Raw genomic sequence first — 22,200 nt, 5'->3', positions numbered from 1 at the left:
ATAACATTGTTGCAACTCTAAGAACTCTAACAGCATGCCCCTAACATGGTATTGCAATGAAAACACTGGAGGGGCACCATCAAATACTAGAATCTAACATTTATCCAGCACTTAGGCACCATCCAAAGCACTGAACATGCTTAACTCATAACCCTCATAGCAATGTTATGAGATGGACACTATTTTCCCCACTTTACAGAGAAGGAAGCTGAAGTACAGAGCTGTTCAGCAGTGCACTGTGTTACACGGCTAGTAAGTGCTGGTGCTGGGATTCGGGCTGCCAGATAAAATACAGCACTGGGATTGTACTGGGTATCCTGTACTTTTATTTGCTAAATTGGCAACCCCAGATGTGCTACAAGTCCAGGTATCCTGGCTCCAGATTCTGTACTCTTAATGCCTCTGTTTTTCTGCCTTTTTAAAAAAGATGGGCCAGGCACGGTGGCTCACACCTATAATCCCAGCACTTTGGGAGGCCGAGGCGGGTGAATCACAAGGTTAAGAGATCAACATCATCTTGGCCAACACGGTGAAACCCCACCTCTGCTAAAAATGCAAGAATTAGTTGGGTGTGGTGGCGCACGCCTATAGTCCCAGCTACTCAGGAGGCTGAGGCAGAAGAATCGCTTGAACCCAGGAGGTGGAGGTTGCAGTGAACCAAGACTGCGCCAGTGCACTCCTGCCTGGTGACAGAGCAAGACTCTGTCTCAAAAAAAAAAAAAAAAAAAAAAAAAAAAAAGAAGAAGAAGAAGAAGAAGGTGATTTGGGATGCTATCTTCTAAGATGCAAGAGAGCACCTCTTGGAACTATGCAATATCCCCTCCATGCTACCTCTAAATCCTCACACTTAGACGAAATAATCGACCAGAGGGCAAATCATCTGAAAGTACACAATTTCTACAAACTGACACATTACAGATGCTCTGCAACAGGATCCAGCCTTCCTCTCTTGAAGCGTGAGCCCTGCTTCACCCCTAGACGAGTGGGTGTCTTTATTTCCAGAACTCTGCCCACGACCCAATGGAAGCCCTCTCAACACAGCTTTAACATTGGACTCAAAAGTCAGGCTGGTTCATGAGAATATGCAGGGCTTATATTTTAAAACAGTTTCACGAAATCTGCTAGATTTGAATCCCCAGGGATGGGGATAGTGGGATCTATATATATATATATATTTTTTTTTTTTTTTTTTTTTTTTTTTTTTTTTGAGACGGAGTCTCGCTCTGTCGCCCAGGCTGGAGTGCAGTGGCGCGATCTCGGCTCACTGCAAGCTCCGCCCCCCGGGTTCACGCCATTCTCCTGCCTCAGCCTCCCGAGTAGCTGGGACTACAGGCGCCGCCACCTCGCCCGGCTAGTTTTTTTTTGTATTTTTTAGTAGAGACGGGGTTTCACCGTGTTAGTTAGCCAGGATGGTCTCGATCTCCTGACCTCGTGATCTGCCCGTCTCGGCCTCCCAAAGTGCTGGGATTACAGGCTTGCGCCACCGCGCCCGGCCGGATCTATATTTTTAAAAAGCTTCCCAGGTAGTTCTGTTGGGTACCCAGGTTCGATGACCACAGTTCAAAGGTGCTGCTTGGAGCCTCTGCCTAATCTCAGGAACTTTTCCCATCCTCTTAAGGGCCTAATCTACATCACATTCCACATACCCCTGCCCCCAGTGCCTACTGCCTACCCTGTTACCCTGAATATCTGAATCCCTTCTAGTTTCTTCTACTCTTGACTATTTCCTCCACTCACTCTTTTTTATTTATTTATTTATTTTTTTGAGACAGAGTCTTGCTCTGTCACCCAGGCTGGAGTGCAGTGGCACGATCTCTGCTCATTGCAACCTCCCCTTCCCGGGTTCAAGACATTCTTCCTGCCTCAGCCTCCCAAGTAGCTGGGATTACAGGCATCCACCACCACGCCTGGCTAATTTTTGTATTTTTGGTAGACAGGGTTTCGCCATGTTGGCTAGGCTGGTCGCAAACTCCTGACCTCAGGTGATCCACCCAACTCAGCCTCCCAAAGTGCTGGGATTATAGGCGTGAGCCACCACACCCAGCCCATTCACTCTTATTTATTCATCCCACTGTGTAGCTGGATCCTCTCCAGCCTTCATCTCCTATGAATTGACTTCTATGTAGTCACATTTCTGGCCCATCACTATACCGGCATACCTCAGAGCTGTTCCAAGACTGTTTCCAGACCACCACAATAAAGGGAATATCACTATAAAGTGATTCACACACATTTTTTGGTTTCCCAGTGCATATAAAAATTATGTTTATACTATAGTGTAGTCTATTAAGTGTGCAACAGCATCATGTCTAAAATAAAAATGTACATGACTTAATTAAAAATACTCTATTGTGGGTTGGGTGAGGTGGTTCAGGTCTGTAATCCCAGCACTTTGAGAGACCAAGGAAGGAGGATTGGTTGAGCCCAGGAGCTCAAGACCAGCCTGAGCAACAAAGTGAGACCCCCATCTCTACAATAGTAATAATAAAATACTTCATTGCAAAAATACGAATGATCATCTGAGACTTCAGCAGGTTGTAATCTTTTTGCTGGTGGAGGGTCTTGCCTCGATGTTTATGGCTGTTGACTGATCAGGGTGGTGATTGCTGCAGGTTGGGGTGGCTGTGGCAATTTCTCAAAATAAGACAATAAAGTTTGCTGCATTAACTGACTGATTCTTCCTTTCACGAAAGGCTTCTCTGTAACATGCCATACTGCTTGATAGCAACTTACCAACAGTAGAACTTCTTTCAAAATTGGAGTCAATCCTCTCAAACCGTGCCGCTGCTTCATCAACTAAGTTTATGTAATATTCTAAATCCTTTGTTGTCACTTCAACAGTGTTCACAGCATCTTTACCAGGAATAGCCTCCATCTCAAAAAAACACTTTCTTTGCTCATCCATAAGAAACAACTTCTCATCCATTTATGTTTTATCTTGAGACTGCAGCAATTCAGTCAATCTTCAGGCTCCACTTTTCATTCTAGTTCTCTTGCTATTTCCATTCATCTGCAGTTACTTCCTCTATCCAAATCATGAATCTCTCAAAGTCATCCATGAGGGTTGGAATTAACTTCTTCCAAACTCATATTAATGTTAATATTTTTACCTACTCTCATGAATCATGATTTTTTTTATTTTTAGTTTTATTTTTAGTTGGAGTCTCGCACTGTCGCCCAGGCTGGAGTGCATTGGTGCGATCTCAGCTCACTGCAACCTTCACCTCCTGGGTTCAGGCGATTCTCCTCCCTCAGCCTCCCAAGTAGCTGGGATTACAGGTACCTGCCACCATGCCTGGCTAACTTTTTGTATTTTTAGTGGAGATGTGGTTTCACAATGTTGGCCAGGCTGGTCTTAAACTCTTGACCTCTGTGATCTGCCCACCTCGGCTTCCCAAGAATCATGAATATTTTTAATGGCATCTAGAATGGTAAATTCTTTCCAGAAGTTTTCAGTGTACTTTGCCCAGATCCATAAGAGAAATCACTATAACAGCTATAGCCTTATGAAATGTATTTCTTAAATAATAAGGCTTGAAAGCCAAAATAACTAAATAACTCCTTGATCTATGGGCTACAGAATGAATGTTGTGTTAACAGGTATGAAAACAACATTAATCTCTTTGTACATCTTGGCCAAAGCTCTTGAGTGACTAGGTACACTGCAAATGAGCAGAAATATTTTGAAAGGAATCTTTTTCTGAGCAGTAGGTCTCAACAGTGGGCTTAAAATATTCAGTAAATTACGGTGTAAACCAATGTGCTGTCATCTGGGAATTGTTGTCCCATTTACAGAGCACAGGCAGAGTAGACTTGTTAATTTTAAGGACCTAGGATTTTTGGAATGGTAAATGAGTATTGGCTTCGACTTAAAGTCACCAGCTGCATTAGCCCCTAACAAGAGAGTCAGCCTGTCCTTTAAAGTTTTGAAGCCAGGCATTGGCTACTCCTCTTTAGTAAAGAAAATCCTGGATGGCATCTTTCTCCAAGACAATCTTCCAGTAGAATCAAAATATTCTTCCAATAGAATCAAAATATTCTTCCAGTATTTTGTCTACATGGAAAATCTATTGTTTAGCATAGCCACCTTCAACCATGATCTTAGCTAGATCTTCTGGATTACTTGCTGCAGTTTCTACATTAGTACTTGATGCTTCATCTTGCACTTTTATGTTATGGACTGGGTTCTTTCTTTGAACCTCATTAACCAACTTTTGGCAGCTTCACACTTTTCTTCTGCAGCTTCCTCAGCTTTCTCAGCCTTCATAGAATTGAAGAGAGTTAGCGCCTTGCTTTGGATTAGGCTTTGGCTTAAGGGAATGTTGTGGCTGGTTTGACCATTTATCCAGACAACTCAGACTCTCTCCTTATCAGCAGTAAGACTGTTTCCCTTTATTATCATTTATGTGTTCACTGAAGTAGCACTTTTAATTTCCTTCAAGCACTTTTCCTGCTGGGGCATAGTGACTCACATTTGTAATACCAACACTTTGAGAGGCCGAGGCAGATGAATCGCTTGAGCTCAGGAGTTTAAGACCAGCCTGGCAACAAGAGGAAACCCTGTCTCTACAAAAAATGCAAAAATTAGCCAGGCATGGTGGTGCACACCTGTAGTCTCAGCTACTTGGGAGGCTGAGGTGGGAGGATCACTTGAGCCTGGGAGGCAGAAGTTGCAGTGAGCCAAGATTGTGTTACTGCATTCCAGCCTGGGCGAAAGAGAAAGACCTGTCTCAAAAAAACCAAAAAAATAAAAAAACACATGATGGATTAAGTCCAGCATCTCAAGTGGGCATGGTTCATGGCACTCCAAAACGATTACAATAGTAATACCAAGGGTCATAATCACAGATCACCATAACAGATACAATAATAAAAAAAATGTTCAAAATATTATAAGGATCACTTGAGCCTGGAAGGCAGAAGTTGCGGTAAGCCAAGATTGTGCCACTGCACTCCAGTCTGGGCAAAAGAGCAAGACCAAAATGTGACACAGAGGCATGAAGTGAGCAGATGGAAAAGTTGTGCTGATAGACTCGCTAAATGCAGTGTTGCCACAAACCTTCAGTTTGTTTTTTTTTTGTTTGTTAGGTTTTTTTGTAGAGACAGGGTTTCACTATGTTGCCCAGGCTGGTCTCACACTCCTGGGCTCCAGTGCCCCACCTGCCTCGGCCTCTCAAGTTGCTGGGATTGCAGGTATGAGCCACCTCGCCTGGCCGAAACTTCAATTTGTAAAAGATGTAATTATCTGTGACAGGCAGTAAAGCAAAGCACAATAAAATGAGGTATTCATGGAATCAACCCAAATGCTGATCAAGGACAGACTGGATAAAGAAAATGCGGTACACATACACCATGGAATACTATACAGCCATAAAAAGGAATTAGATCATGTCCTTTGCAGGGACATGGATGAAGCTGGAAGCCATTATCCTCAGCAAACTACCACAGGAACAGAAAACCAAACACAGCATGTTCTCACTCATAAGTGGGAGCTGAACAATGAGAACACATGGACAAAGGGAGGGAAACATCACACACCAGGGCCTGTGGTGGGGAAGGTGGGGGAAGGGAGAGCATCAGGATAAATAGCTAATGCATGTGGAGCTTAATACCTAGGTGATGGGTTGATAAGTGCAGCAAACCACCATGGCACACATTTACCTATGTAACAAACCTACATATTCTGCACGTGTATCCCAGAACTTAAAATAAAATACATTTTTTAAAAATGAGGTATTCCGTATTATAGTCTCACGACTCATTCTCGTCCTACCTCCATCATCATAGAATCTTAAAAGGTTAGATTTGTGGATAAGGCCTCAGAGAAAAACCCTTATTTTACTAATGGGGAAAAAAAAAAGCCTTCAAGAGATGAATGAAGCAACCCTCTCACATTGTAGAGAGTGACTGAAGGGAAGCTATCTGCGAGTTTGGCCTCTGAAGCCCAGGCATACGCACATAAAATATATTAAATGGAAAAAGACTACAGTTCCAAGCTAGGTTTGATTTAAAGCTAGGTTTGATCTAAAACAAGCTTGTCCAACCTGCAGCCTGTGGCCTGCATGTGGCTCAGGACAGCTTTGAGTGCGGCCAAACAACTGGACACCCCGATCTAAAACAAAAGTTATTTGGTGAATTTTCACTCCTGCTCCTGGGTTGGTTTTAACAATTAGAAATTAATTAGTGAATGGTCAGGTCAAATCAGCTGCCCATAGCCTAGGAATTCTTGGAGACTCTAGAATGTGAGGTAGGTGGGCTGTCAACCATTTAATTGACTGTGAGTCTCCTGAAGAAACTATGACTCTACCACCAACAATCTATGCTGACAGGTGAGATCGACAGATGGGCAGTGGGGCACAGGAGCTAGGTATCCTTTATAACCTTCAGCTGAGAGACTAGACAAGTACCCTTCTTTTCCTTTAAAAACCTGCCCTAGGCCGGGCGCGGTGGCTCACACCTGTAATCCCAGCTCTTTGGGAGGTTAAGGCGGGTGAATCACTTGATGTCAGGAGTTTGAGACCAGCCTGGCCAACATGGTGAAACCCTGTTTCTACTAAAAATACAAAAAATTAGCCAGGCGTGGTGGTGGACGCCTGCAATCCCAGCTACTCAGAGGCTGAGGCAGAAGAATCGCTTGAACCTGGGAGGCGGAGGTTGTGGTGAGCTAAGATGTGCCAATGCACTCCGGCTTGGGCAACAAGAGCAAAACTCTGTCTCAAAAAAAAAAAAAGCCGGGCACAGCGGTGGCTCATGCCTGCAATCCCAGCACTTTGGGAGGTCGAAGTGGGCAGATCACGAGGTCAGGAGATGGAGACCATCCTGGCTAACACTGTGAAACACCATCTCTACTAAAAATATAAAAAATTAGCCGGGCGTGGTAGCGGGTGCCTGTAGTCCCAGCTACTCTGGAGGCTGAGGCAGGAGAATGGCGTGAACCCAGGAGGCAGAGCTTGCAGTGAGTCGAGATCATGCCACTGCACTCCAGCCTGGGCCACAGAGCAAAAATCTGTCTCAAAACAAACAAAACACACACACACACACACACACACACACACACACACACCTGCCCTAGAGCAGACATCTATTAGTAGTCTAATCTGACAACAACATTTCGTGCATCCACTGTGTCCCCAGCACTTTTAGGCACCCTAGTGTGTGACAGAAGGAAAGTGGGCAACCTTATTAGAGACAAGACAGAGATGGGACAATTAAGGTGTGCATGTTCCCCAGTGGTACCCAAATCAATGAGGACCAGCCTGCATTTGGAAGCCTTAGGAACTCTTCCATGCATTCACAAAACTCTTCAATTCGTTCACAAAATGAGAGGACCTACCACATGTCGAACACTGAACTGAGTGCTGAAGAAGTGGATGAAGGCCAATAGGACGTGGTCCCTGCCCGCAGGGAGCAAGAGGCTGTTACTGGAAGTGAAAGAGACCATGGATCCCCAGCATTTGGCCTTTGGATACATAAGGGACTTCCACTGCAGTGACAGAGTGTTGAATGAAAAGAGCTTTAGGTCTGTGGGGGAGGGGTCCCTGGGGACCCCAGGATTACTTTGAATGAAAAGGGGTACCGTTTTTGATACACGTTCTCATACATATTATCCATGTACTATCATTTAGTAGTTGTGTGATGTTGGGCAAGTTACTTAAACTTTCTCTGCTTCCATTTCTTAGCCCTTTTTCCATTTGCTTTGAGAATACTCACCAGCCACGCTTGCGACTACAGTATTTACTCCGAAATAACTGCTGCGAAATATCTCGCTTTGATTATTATTTGCTCATCGCTCCAGTACATTGACTTTGGAAACAAAGGACATCATTCTATTGATAGCATTTTGTTTTTAGTAGCGGCATTTCCATTTACAAAATATAGTAGTCCTCCATCTCCAAAAATGTCAAATCCTAGAAAACAAAGCATTCCTACACGTGATGTTAGTTATCATTCTCAAATAGTTGTTGACCGAAGATTCATTCGATGGATCTGGTTTTTCCAAAATAGACAATTGTGATGATTCAGAGGATTCTGATGTTAGTCCTGTTTGGAAATAACTCCAAGAATAGTTTTTATACTTTATTTTCACATTGAAAATCAGTCAGTTTGCTTCAGCTTCAAAAATCGTGTCTATGTAAAATTAAATGACCACTGGCTTTTTTCTAAATAGGAAAAGGATTAAGTGGTGAAATATAGATGGTTATTAAGAGGGCCATCTAACCACTCAGTGAATTCTACCACTGAGTTTTCAAAAAAATAGTCCTGTCGCTTATTTGATTTGGAATTCCATAGAAACAATGGAGGTTGATTTTATCACGGTGTGGGACTGTGTAAAGTGTGGCAAAAGAAGGAGAGGGAGAAAGAGAGATGAGCAATAAAAGGTAGAAAGGGGGAGAAGCAGTTGGGAGGAGGAGAGAGAATATATCAGACACAATAAGAGCCAGGTGGAAGAAATACTTGATGTTCACTTTTGACAAGTCATTCATCTATAGCCCACACAAAGGAAAGCAAAGCTGTAATAGATAATTATTTAGATCATATCTGCTTAATCAGTCCCAAATGGTACTCAATTACCAGAGAATTAGAAATCCTTAATTATTGGTGTGGAATTTCAAAAGGCAAACCTAGGGAATATGCAAATGCTCCTGTTGGGTGCCCAGGTGGGACCCAGGTGTGCCAGGCTGCTGCCAGTCATTCACCTGGGAGAGGCACTGGGCCGATGTCTCCAGCAAACAGCTGGGACAATTACACATTTGTGGAGAACAGCTGGAGATCCAGGAGAAACAAGAGGAAACTAAGCTGTGCCTGAAGCTATATTCGGATAGTTGTGTTTCATCTATGGCTTTTTTACTTAAAAAAGAAAGAAAGAAAAAATACAACCATGGTCCATGTTAAATGAATGAATGAGAAGATGGAGAAGCTTTTATTAATTACGGAGCACTCTCTCTGTCTCATGTTGGTCACATTTCACAAAACAGAGAAAACAAGATTTATGTCTAGAAGAGAGAATACCAGTTGTAATAAAGTAACACTTTGTGCTGGGAATTATTTTAGGTACTTCACATAATTATGTAATCCTCAGTAACTACCCTGTGATGGAGCAGAGTAGCCTCCCCTTACCCATGATTTGGCTTTCCGTGGCTTCAGCTGCCCTCAGTCTGAAAACATTAAATTGAACATTTCTGAAATAGTCAATTTATCAGTTTTAAATTGTGCACATTTCTGATTAGCATGATGAAATTTTACGCTGTCAGCCAGACGCAGTGGCTCACACCTGAAATCCCAACAGTTTGGGAGGACAAGGCAGGTGGATCACTTGAGGTCAGGAACTCAAGACCCGCCTGGCCAAAATGGCGAAACCCCTGTCTCTACTAAAAGTACAAAAATTAGCCTGGCGTGATGGTGCACATCTGCAGTCCCAGCTACTCGGGAGTCTGAGGCATGAGAATCACTTAAACCTGGGAGGCAGAGGTTGCAGTGAGCCAGGATTGCACCACTGTACTCCAGCCTGGGCAACAGAGTGAGACTCTTACCTCAAAAAAAAAAAAAAAAAGAAAGAAAGAAAAAAAGAAAAGAAAAGAAATGTCACACTCTCCTGCTCATTTCTACCTGCTCAGGACCTCGGTCATCCCTTTGTCCAAGATATATGCTACCTTCCCATTGGCGGCTATCTCAATGACCAGATGAAAAAAGCCTAGTATATATCTCACTTTCTCATTCTGGGAGAAAAAAGAGAAAAACCGTGTATATCTAGGGTTTGGTGCTATCCGCAGTTTCAGGCATCCACTGGGGGTCTTGGAACATCTACCCTGTGGACAAGGGAAACTACTGTACTATTATCATTCCCATTTTACTGATGAGACGATGGAGGCATAAAGGTTAACTAACTTGCTCAGGATTTCGCAGCTGAGTGGTGGAGCTGAGAACCCCACCTGGCAATCGGGTTCCAGAGTTTGCATTTCTAACCGGTAGGAAACACTTCCTTTCCATTCAATGTATGAACAGCTGCCTTTGACATGGATACAGTGAGGCATAAAAGGAATATGGAATTTTCCTGGAGAAGCCCAACCATGGAAGAGGCACCCACTGAGGCCACCTGTGCTGCCTGTTCTTGGTGGCTGACTATGGCATGGGCATTGGGCCTCTCCTTGTCAGCCTGCCCTTGGGCTTTCTCCTGCCCTTGGATTTTTCTCCTGGGGCATATTTCCCACCAACCTGTCAACTTTTTCAAGGGAGCAATACCCCACATATAAGTTCTTTAGAGATTCATAAAATGACAATGTGTGTCGATTTTGGATGATGTTTACTCAGTGAGCAGAATTCTTCTCCCTGCTCCACCACCTCCCAGCATCACCAAAAAATAATTAATTAAAAAAAAGAAATTCCAGGAAGACTCCACTCCATGGTCAAGGGGTCCTACAGGTAGTTGAATTGTACCAAAGATTTCTTTCTTTGTGGTCTCATCAAAGCTATGCCAATGGGCTACCTCTTGAATGACCAAATGGAACCTTAACTAAAAACTAGAAGTTCATCTGTGATATAAGATTAAAGATCTGTTGCTAGAGAAAAAGCCTTTTCCCATGGATTGCTTGTGCAACACTGAGGGGCAATGAGGAAGCAGCAGATGCTGAGGAGATCATGCAGGGGATTCTTGGGGCCCTCTATCCACCTTGAAGAAGCATTTTCAGCCCAAGTTAAACTTTCGATCTATTGTCTTATTTTCTCTATGTGTGTATGTGTGTATATATGTGTGAATGTATGTATTTTGCCCTGATCAGGAGCATAATGAAAAGTGGCTTGGACTATCAGCCAGGAGAACTGAGCAGTTCTGACTCTGTCCCCATGAGCTATGCAATTTTGGGTCTGTCAGCTTCCCTCTCTGGGCCTCACTACTTAAATTTTTAAGGCATAGGAGTTGGAAGAGATGTTTTAACCTGGGAAATAATTTAGAATCTCCTGGAGGAGATACAAGGACCACCCCCTTAGCAATCCCTGATAAGAAGCTCCTCCCAGACCCCACCAAGTCCGAGTCCTCCCTTCCTAGCCCAGTTGCCACCCTGACGCAGCCACCCATGAGAACTACCTCAGCCTTCCTGTTGACATTTCAACACTTTTTCTCCCCCATCACTCCCCCCTGCCTCGCTGTGGAGGCCAAAGCCACAAGCAAGTAGGCATGTCCAAACCTTGGTTCTCACAGCACTGCCAAGCAGGCTGTTTGCAGAGGTGAGCCCCATCTTGACCCAGACTTCCAGCCCAGCTTGCTTATCTGCAGATGGCTCTGTGCCTCCAGGCCCAGCACGAGACTCAGTTTCAACACAGCCAAGCAGATCTCAATCTTCAGGGCCCACCCCATCCGCAGGCACTGCCTCCAGCACCTTGCTCACCCCTCTCAGAGACTTGGTTCATTGTCTAGAGGGATGGAGGCACCCCTCACCCTTTCGAGTTTCCCTAGTCCCAGGCAGGAGCGGCACAGCAGCATGGGTGGGGGTAATTGCACAAGTCTCCTCTGGAGGGGCAGTGAGAGCATCTATTTATTATTTTCCTGCTGATTTATTGGGCTGGCAGAGCCCCACCCCTGGTGAGAAAGCTTCTGGAGCTCCTGACATCGCTGTTCTTGAAACCTGAAAGATAGTGGCGGTGGTAGCAGCATGGCAGGGCCGGAAGGTTTTGAGTCTTAAGAGATGGTTCTACATTGCATGTGACAGTGCAGACCCCAAGCACTCAGATTCCCCTTGGGGGACACTCTACCTGTGGTCCTCAGAGAGGGAGTTACTATTTGGGAGACATTAAACAGGCAGCCCCAAGCAAATTCTGCCAGTTCTTACAGTGTGAAAAACTGTGTCAAAGCATTTCTTCTCCTTGATAGGGAATAGGTGTACGTTAGTTCACATACAAGACACTCTTTAGAGTGCATTTTGCCAACAACAATTGACCTTCACTGACATCTGAGTTCAGCTAATTATGAGCATTTAACAGAAACCAAAATAAACTAACATTTGAGCATGATGGCTCATGCCTGTAATCCCAGCACTTTGGGAGGACGAGGCATGAGGATTGCTTGAACTCAGGAGTTCAGACCAGTCTAGGCAACATAATGAGACCCAATCTCCATAAAAACATTTTTAAATTTGCTGGGTGTGGTGGTACACACTTGTAGTCCCAGCTACTCAGGAGGCTGAGGTGGAGGATTGCTTGAGCCCAGAAGTCAAGGTTGCAGTGAGCTATGATCACACCACTGGACTCCAGCCTGAGCGACAGAGCAAGACCTTGTTTCAAAGAAAATAAAAATAAATAAAATTGACTCAGGAGTAGCAAATATACCACTCCAGGCTCCCCGGACACCTAATACCTTGATACTGTCTGAGGATTTATACTCCATTCTTCTATGCTTTCTTTCTAAGCTGTTACCTACATCTTCAAGTCCTAGTCCAGCTTCCATGTCTAGCCTTAACTAAAAACTAGATGTTCATCTGTGAGATAAGATTAAGCCTCTATTACTGGAAAAAGGCACTTTTCCATTGATTGATTGTGCAATACTTGGTGGTAGGTGGGAGGAACTAGTAGATGCTGAGGAGATCATGCAGGGAATTACTTGGGACCCCCTTCCCATCTTGGAGAAGCATTTTCACCCCAAGTTAAACTCTGTCTGTTGTCTGATTTTCTGTATGATCAAACCTTCCCTGATCATCCCAGGCCCCTTGACTGCACCTTTTCTGAGCATCTGCGACATGCAGAGCTGCCTACATCATTTGGCCCTCCACCATGCAATATTGTTTTTTTGTCTGTTGTGTGATAACTCATCTGTAAGCGTTATCTCCCTAAAGAATCTCCAACACTAGGAAGCCTATCTTTATTTCTTTTGGAGCCTGTCTTCCATTCATTCCTGGCACAGTGCTGATCACAAAGTTGGACTTAATAAATACTTGCTTGATTGAGAAAGATAACACATTGCCAATAGATCAAAAGAAGTCAGAGATAAGGCACAACTGTTCCAATCCCATGTAAGAGGCAGTTGTGCTTATAATTGTTGCTCGAGCTCCCTTTGTTCTCTGATCTTCCTCTTGGGGCTTATGTGATTAGTTCTGGCCAGTGGACTGTGAGTAGCAGGGCCAAGCATCACTTCAAGGATGAAGTGATGGACTTCAAGCTGTTGTACATTTTCGCAACGTTCTCTATCCTCAGCCACTCATCCTGTTGTTATGGCAGCATAACAAGATGGCGGTGTCTCCATCAGCCAGGTCTCCGCCTGTTCGTGTAGAGCAGAGACTGCAACGTGAAAGCCATGGGGTGTCTCCAGAAGTAAACTTTGATAACGTCTATTAGTTTGCAAGGGCTGCCATAACAAAATAACACAGGCTGTGTGACTTGAACAACAGAAATTTATTTCTCAGAGTTTGGGAGACTGGAAGTCCTAGACAAAGGGGCCAGCAGGTGTGATCCCTTCTGAGGCCTTTCTCCTTGGCTCGCCACCTTTTTGCTGTGCCCTCGCATGGTCTTTTCTCTGTGTGCACATGTCCCTAGTGTTTTCTCTCTGTCCTAATTTCCCCTCCTTCCTCCTCCTCCTCCTCCTCCTCCTTCTTCCTCCTCTTCTTCTTCTTTTGAGACAGAGTCTTGCTGTGTCACCCGGGCTGGAGTGCAGTGGCGCGATATTGGTTCACTGCAGCCTCTGTCTCTTGAGTTCAAGCAATTCTCCTGCCTTAGCCTCCCAAGTAGCTGGGATTACAGGCGTGCGCCACCACTCCCAGCTAATTTTTGTATTTTAGTAGAGATGGGATTTCACCATGTTGACCAGGCTGGTGTTGAACTCCTGATCTCAAGTGATCTGCCCACCTAGGCCTCCCAAAGTGCTGAAATTACAGGCGTGAACCACTGCACCCATCCTAATTTCTTCTTAAATTGAGACTTACTCTAACAACCTCATTTTAACTTAATTACCTTTTTAAAGGAGCTATTTCCAAATACAGTCACGTTCCGAGGTTACGGGGGTTAGGACTTCAACACATGAATTTTGGGAGGACATAGTTCAGTTTATAGCAATGTGGAAAGCCTCTGAGATGTAGGGGGTTTGTTTGTTGCATCAGTGGAGACTAACCTGATCAATATGGCTCTTGCTCTTATTTTCCAGAAGGAAGGATGATCTCTAGTTTGGAAAGGGAAACACAGAAGACAAAAAGAAATAATTTTAGCCCAGTCTAGGCTCAAAAAGAGCATCTCATCAGGTGTTTCTCAAAGTGTGGTCCAGGGAACGCATGCATTAGAATCACCTGAGATGCTGGTTAGAGCTGCAGATCCCAGACCCCACTCCAGACTTACTGAGCCAGACTCTTTAGGGGCAGCACCTGAGCATCTTCATCTTTAACATGCTCCCAGGCAATTCTTATGCACAGGTAACTTTGAGAAGTTCTGATCCTACCACTTTACACGAGAGATTCTCAAATTAGTGGCTCAAAATCCCGACTGCACATTAGAATCATGTGGGAAGCTATTTTTTTTTTAAACAATTTTATTTATTTATTTATTGGAGACAGAGTTATGCTCTTGTTGCCCAGGCTGGAGTGCAATGGCACAATCTCAGCTCACTGCAACCTCTGTCTCCCAGGTTCAAGTGATTCTCCTGCCTTAGCTTCCCATGTAGCTGGGATTATGGGCACGTGCCACCAAGCCCAGCTAATTTTGTATTTTTAAGTAGAGACATGATTTCATCATGTTAGTCAGGCTGGTCTCAAACTCCTGACCTCAAGTGATCCACCTGCCTTGGCCTCCCAAAGTGCTGGGATTACAGGTGTGTGCCACCATGCCAGGCCAAGCTTTTTTTTTTTTGAATGCTGGTTCTCTGCCTTATTCCTAGAGAACCACTGAAATGGTTCAGAGAAGGGCCCAGATATCATTTTATCGGTGCTCTTGTTATTGTTTTATTAAAGTTCTCTCTGATAATTCTGATATTAACCACTGATCTGGATTAATTGTTTAAAAGCATTTTCAGTTCTTATTTCAGAGGGTTGCTTAAGAAGGAATTGTTCCAAGCTGACATGAATGTAAACTGGCATCATGTCCTGATTTAAACATGTATAACCTTCAACAAAACAGAAAGAGACTCATTCATCTGTGGCTCATCCCCATTCAGATGTCACCGCGGACACAGCACAAAGATAGCACAGTCGGAAACTGTGTGTGTAGGTGGTCAGATTGAGGGACATTCTCTGGCACCAGCAACTTTATCTTCACAAGAAGAATACTTCCTTTAAAATGACCAGTTTTCATGAAAGAATGTTTCTTGTCACTCAGTTTTGCTTCAACTTCCTCATCTGGAAAGTGAGCTTAGCAGTTCTTGTCTCATAAGGTTGTTGTGAGGATTAAGTAAACAAAAGCAAGTTACACACACACACACATACACACATGGAGCTTGGTAGTACATAAAACTTTTGACTTTTGATTTGACAGAAGTAAGCTGTCAGTAATATTAGAATCTATGGAAAGTTAAATAAGTGTCAGTTGGTGGGACGTAAGCAAATGTCTTTTTTTTTTTTTTTTTTTTTGAGACGGAGTCTTGCTCTGTCACCAGGCTGGAGTGCAGTGGTGCAATCTCAGCTCACTGTAATCTCTGCCTCCCGAGTTCAAGTGATTCTCCTGCCTCAGCCTCCCAAGTAGCTGGGATTACAGGCACATGCCACCACACCCAACTAATTTTTTGTGTTTTAGTAGAGACAGGGTTTCACCATGTTGGCCGAGACGGTCTCCATCTCCTGACCTTGGGATCCACCCACCTTGGCCTCCCAAAGTGCGTGAGCCACCGCGCCTGGCCGCAAATGTCATTTTTTTAAAAAAACTTTCATCCTAGTAAGTACAGACTGGTAAATTTGCTGTCTATAGACACCAACATTTTAGAATCATTCCATCAACAGTGACCACCAGGAACTAATATAGGTTCACTGAGCATAAGCCCTGTTAAATAAATGCCTCTTTCTAATATCATTGGTTACTGAATTGGCAAATTGGAAGATAAAATATATCTTGACAATTAGCAAGGCATTTGGCAAGTTGTTTATATATAGTGAGACTGCTGTGAATACAATAAGGGCATGTGCTTTTCGTTGAATTCCCCAATTCAATTTTTTTAAAAAATGAATTGATAGCTCTTTGAGCTTTCTCAATGTTCAGCATTCTTCACGGTGTCTTAACTTGGAACCTTCAGATGCCCACTGCAACCCCTTAGTCAGCATGAACATTCCATAAGGATTCATTAAATGAATGCTCCGGAGGGATAAAATTCTAGTTAAAGTTCCCCTCGCTGCTCTCTCCTTGGTTCCCATTGTGTTGAATATGTTAATTGATAGCTTAGGTAACAATTATGGATGATAAGATCAAAGCTCCAAATATTCTTTACATGAAATCAATGAGGAATAAGAAGATAGGCTGGGTGTGATGGTTCACACTTGTAATCCCAGCACTTTGGGAAGTGGGAAGATCGCTTGAGGCCAGGAGTTTGAAACCAACCTGGGCAGCAAAGCAAAACCTCGTCTTTACAAAAAAAGTGAAAAACATTAGCAGGCTGGGACTACAAATGCACACATTTCTAGTCCCAGCTAGTTGGGAGGCTGACGCAGGAGGATTTCTTGCACCCAAGAGATCAAGGCTGCAGTGAGCTATGCTTACGCCACTGCACTCCAGCTTGGGCGACAGAGTGAGACACTGTCTTTGGGAAAAAAAAAAAAAAAGATTAAAAAGAAAAGAAAGATGACCTCTTTTTGCTTAATAAGCAAGGACAAAAATGTAGTTGGGGAGATCTGGCTTAGCAGCATTCTTGTAAAAATCAATGTTCACTTGACAACAAAGTTAATTCGAACCAGGATTGTTCTTGGCAACGACACATTTAAAAACGTTAGCATGCATTAAGTTATCCGATGATCATAAGTAATGGTCTCGTTGTATTCAGCACCGTTAAGACCTCATCGGAGGGTTCTTGATTCTCACTGTAGAGGGTTGAATTGTGGTCCCTCAAAAGACACATTGATCAGGAACCTGTGGATGTGACCTTATTTGGAAAAAGGGTCTTTGCAGGTGTAATTAAGGTGGATAAAGTTAAGTGAGATCATTTTGGATTCAAGGTAAGTCCTAAAACCAATGATAGGTGTCCCTTTAAAAAGAGAAGAGGGGGATGAGTGAAGATGGAAACGGGTTGGAGTGAGGCAACTACGAGCCAGGGAAATCCAAGGATTGCTGGGAGCCCCCAGAACCTGGAAGTGACAAGTGGTCTTCCCATTGAGCCTTTGGAGGGAGTGAGGTTCTGCCAACACCTTGGTTTTGGACTTCTGGCCTCCAGAGCTGTGAGAGAATAAATTTCTGTTGTTCTAAGCCACCAGGTTTGTCAGTGGCATTCCCAGGAAACTAAAACACCCATTATCCTATTTATGCAGATGTGTAAATAAACCAATAAGCACTGCAACAAAGGTAACTAAACGAATGTTCTGATTAAGCAGAATAGAACTGAGGTCTTGACATATTTCAGAGGCTGCCAGAGAAGACAAGGAAAGACAGTGACACTGATCGAGGGCTGCTCTGACTCAAGTCCCCGTGCGTCAGCCTCACAGCACTCTTCTTCATTTGCTACTTCATTCATGCCTTTCTGCAGAAGTATTTCCTGAGCACTGACTATGTACCAGGCCCACTTCCAAGGCACTGGAGATAAACCAGTGATCAGATAAAGAAGACAGGCCCTGCCTTCATGGAGCTGGAGTTCTGATGGGGGGAGTTCAGGGAAGGCAAGTAATTGAAGAACAGAACAAAAGCCAGAATTTTGTTTGTTTTTGTTTTTAATGCCCAGCTCAGATGAAGATTGAAATCACCAGTAGCAGCCCCAGGAAAGGCTTTTGACTTGAGGAAGTGTTCACATCAAGGATGAGTTAAAAGAGACCCTTCTTTCACCCTGGAGGAAAACCAAAGTCAGAACTATACTGAGCATTGATTAATAATAAAAAAGAATTTGTGGAAAAGTTCCAAATTTTTATCTAGATTTATTTTTCTTATAATTTTCTTATTTGGCACACTTGCTTAGTGGCTTCACCAATGTTATGGCTTTTACCTTTCAAAGGTACATCTAAAGAATTGTGTTCCTTTTTCTTTGGGGCAAGGATCCTATGAGAAGCTTGGGTGGTGGAATTATGAGGCATTACTATCCAAATGGTGGTAATTATTCTAATTGAAGACAAAATACCTAGGAGGGATGGAAATGCCTCTTGTTTGTTATTTTGAAACCCAGACTTTAAAAAGACTATGAGAAACAGAGAAAGCATTTTCAATTTTACAAAGAAAATTAAGAGAAAAACAATAGGATTCCCTTGAAAACAGACTCTATTATGAGTTAGCTTTGCTAGAATTCAACTCTTCTGTAAAGTAAAAGATGCCAGTTATAAATGTACCTGTATTTGTAACAAAGCCAGGAAATTCCAACAACACATCTATTTATCAGAAACAGAGAGTTTTTGGTTACATAGCTGCAGAAGCAGTCTGCTCTATGGTCTTTGATTATGAAAATTTCTTTTGTCGTTGTTGACTTTGCTTTTAATCCAATGAACTTTGTTATAAAGCTATGTTCCCAAGACATTTGTTATTTAAAGTAGTACTGTGTGTGAGAAGGAAGGGATGGAGGTACAGAAAAGCAAACCCCGTCTTTTCTCCTGGGAGAATTTCTGCTAGGAACAACGTTAGTCAACAGAATACATGCAAAGGCAATGAAGACCAGAGAATTTCCTCTTCCTGTGATGGCCAGCAAAGAGGAGCAATCCAGAAGCTGCCGGCCTGAGATCTCACAGGGAAACCACATCCAGGGCTGTGGATTTACCTGAACAAATAGACGGAGGCCTTCCAAAGCTGCAGTCTAAATGCTGTTTATACTGTAAATAAGAAAGACACAAACAGCTCTCTGATGAGCTACTGTCACATCTGGGCTGCCTCGTGGGAACGGAGGTGGGTTAGGGAGGCTGGGCTGGCTGGGAGTGCTAAGATCTGCCCTCCTGGTAAAACCTGGGAGATGCGACAGATAAGCGATCTGGAAACACACAATTCTGCATTTTCCGAAAACAACATGGGGGCTGAGTTCCTTACCTATCATTTCTCCAAAAATTAGCCACAGGGAAATGTGAAGCAGGAATCAGACAGCTCATCCAGTAGCCTGTCCAGGGACTGGAATCCCCACCACTCCCTTTTACCCCTTTGGTTGTGCCATTGGTCTACAAAGGCCCAGATACTAGCATTCAGTAGGAGTTGGTGTCAATAGGGTCAATATTTGTTGGATACTCTGCATAAAGCTCTGCGCTACTGGGTATGGAAGATACAAAGGTAGACAGACAGTCCCTTCTCTCAGAGCTTTCAGCCTAATTGAAGACATAAACTGGTAAAAATTCAGAAAGTGAAGGAGGACTAAGGATGGACCCCAGGGGAGATGAGCCAGGGCCCAGCCCTCAGGCTAATGGCTAGGACCTGCCTGCTTTCTCTCCATATCTTTCTCCAGCTAGTCCAGTCTTCTGGCTTCCATCGCACTTTGCTTATGACCCTCTGCAGACAGCTCCTTCCCTCCTGGCCTGCTCCCATCCCTTCCTCTTTACCCAGCCAAACCAGCAAGCTCAGCTTCAGTTTCTCCTCCTCTGCAAAATCTTCCGTGAACCATCTTAGTGGAAAGTTTTTGTTCCTCCTTTGAGTGCTCACTGCATTTATTGTGTAGAACTGTGGTTCCCAAACTGTGTGCTGATGTGCTTAGGGCACCGCGTTGAGCTCCCAGGGTGCTATGGAATATTTTCCATTTTCTCCAAGAAAACATCTGTCAGACATCACACACACTCCTAACTCAAGGTAGTGCCCAGTTTCAACATGAGATTGTATCGCATTCCTTTTGATGGAATATTTTTTTTGCAGTTGCTGTGATTAAAACAAATAAGTTCCATGTGACAATCAATGTGGAACAGAAAATGAGGGTGGCTCTATACAGCCTGATTCCAAGGTCTGAGAAGTTGTGCAGTGCCCATAAATAAGTCACTGTAATTATTTAATAATGGAATACAAACTTTTTTCTTTCTACTTTTTGTGTATTAATTTTTCAAATGGCTACTAAATTTTTAAGCCACAAACACTTATTAAGTCATTTGGACCTAATTACTTAATTACTTAATAAACAGAAGTGTTGATTTTTTTTTTTGCCTAGGGCACCGCGAGAAAATTACAGAGACACTAAGTTTCCATGACTGGAGAAAGTTTGGAAACTTCTGGTCTTCTAGTGAACATTCACTAGACACACATAGCATTTCAGATGTGAACTCTTGTTTTATCTTCTCCTGTGTGTACTTGCAAAGCAAGCTAGGTTTTTCTGCTTGTTTGTTTGGTTTCTCCTTGGGCTGGGCTTGAGAGGAATAAGAGAAAGTTTTCTCTGCCAGACCGAAAGACGCCACTAGAACGGAGAAAAAGTGACCAGCAGTTGGATCTGAAAGAACTAGGAGAGCTTAAATGGGAAGAGAACCAAAGCAAGGGAAAGGCCAGGAAGAATCCATAAATAAAATTAGGTTTAATTAAGTGAGCAGTTAGAGGATTGTATCACTTTGACTCAAAGGCAAGACACCACGCCTCTGCCCAAAAGTTTTTGAACAGCATATGTTGTTATTTCATAATGAGGGGAAGATTTTAAGTAAGCTTGTTTTATTACTATTAATAGATGTTTTAAGGTTAATACTAATGAGGGAATGAAAAGCTATTTCCATTTATTTGTTTGTTTGTTATGTTTTGTTTTGTTTTCAGTGCTTTATGTCTACAGTTTTCCATGCTGAGAACGCTCTACTTTGCTATTCAAACAAAGCACCAGTTCATCCACGGTTGATTGCAGATGGAAAGATGAACTTGGGAGGAATCTTCTCCCATGAATTTGCCAGCTTCTCGCAGTTGGGGACGGTGCCAAGTGCGAAGTTCCTTGGACTCCCTGCAAAGGGTCTTGAATGCTAAATAGCTAAGGGTTTTTGACTGATTGGCCCATGGAGCCCATGAAGGGAGGAAACTTGGGAATTTATAATGATAGTTTAGAATTCAGATCATTTTATGTTGACAGTAGGTTTTTGCCAACACTATAGTAATTCTAATGGGTGATAACTCAACCTCTTAGAACTCAGTTTCTTCACAGCATTGATGTGAGGTTTAAATAAGGTCGTATGGCAGGGCAGTGCAGAAAATAAACAAGATGATGGAACATGTGCTTCCTTTAGACTGTCCCTTTCTTTTGTCCCTTCCTCCAGACATTCTGGCTGCTGACCGACCAGGTGGGCATTGAATATCCTTGTTTTGCCCTCCTGGTACTGTATTCTTTTGATTTCTCTCTGCTAAGCTGCCCTCCGACCATCGGTGCGCTGGTTCTCGCATTTGTGTGCTTGGTACCTTTTGGTCTGGGTTCCTCCCCAGCGCCCTTAGTCTGCCATGGCAAGCATGATGGCTGGCTTGGCGAGGCTTCAATGGGGATTACAGGGGTGTGGCTGTGACCACATCTTCAAACAAAGCTCAAACCTGGGGACTACCTTCCAAAAAACTATGGATGAGATTTTCGTCTGATCTGAGAAATTTCGAATCAAGTAGTGGTTAAATAGCTGACCCCTGTTCTAAATTCTGGCTCCACCATTAATGGCTGCAGGGTCTTAAACAAGTTACTTAGTGTATCTGAGCTTCGGTTTCATCTATAAAATGGGAATAAAAATAGCATCTACTTCATAGGGTTGCTGTGAGGATTAAATGCTCAAACATGAAAGTACTTAGAAGCATGCCAGCTATAGTGGAGGAGCGTCATCCAGTGGTTGTCACCCGTTGAAGTCTTTAAACCTCTCTTGGCTCCAGACTTCATTTTTTTGTTTTTTTCTCTTTGGAAACAGCGTCTTTCTTAGAGTGCAGTGGTGCAGTCATGGCTCACTGCAGGCTCAACCTCCTAGCTCAAGTGATCCTCCCAACTTAGCCTCCGGAACAGCTGGGCCTACAGGTGTGTGCCACCACACTCATCTAATTTTTAAATTTACTGTCAAGACAAGGTCTTGCGGCCGGGCGCGGTGGCTCAAGCCTGTAATCCCAGCACTTTGGGAGCCCGAGACGGGCGGATCACGAGGTCAGGAGATCCAGACCATCCTGGCTAACATGGAGAAACCCCGTCTCTACTAGAAAAAATACAAAAAAACTAGCCAGGCGTCG

Source organism: Chlorocebus sabaeus, chromosome 14, assembly GCF_047675955.1.
Source record: "Chlorocebus sabaeus isolate Y175 chromosome 14, mChlSab1.0.hap1, whole genome shotgun sequence".
In the NCBI taxonomy this organism is placed as follows: Eukaryota; Metazoa; Chordata; class Mammalia; order Primates; family Cercopithecidae; genus Chlorocebus; species Chlorocebus sabaeus.
Note: the sequence above shows the minus strand (reverse complement) of the source record.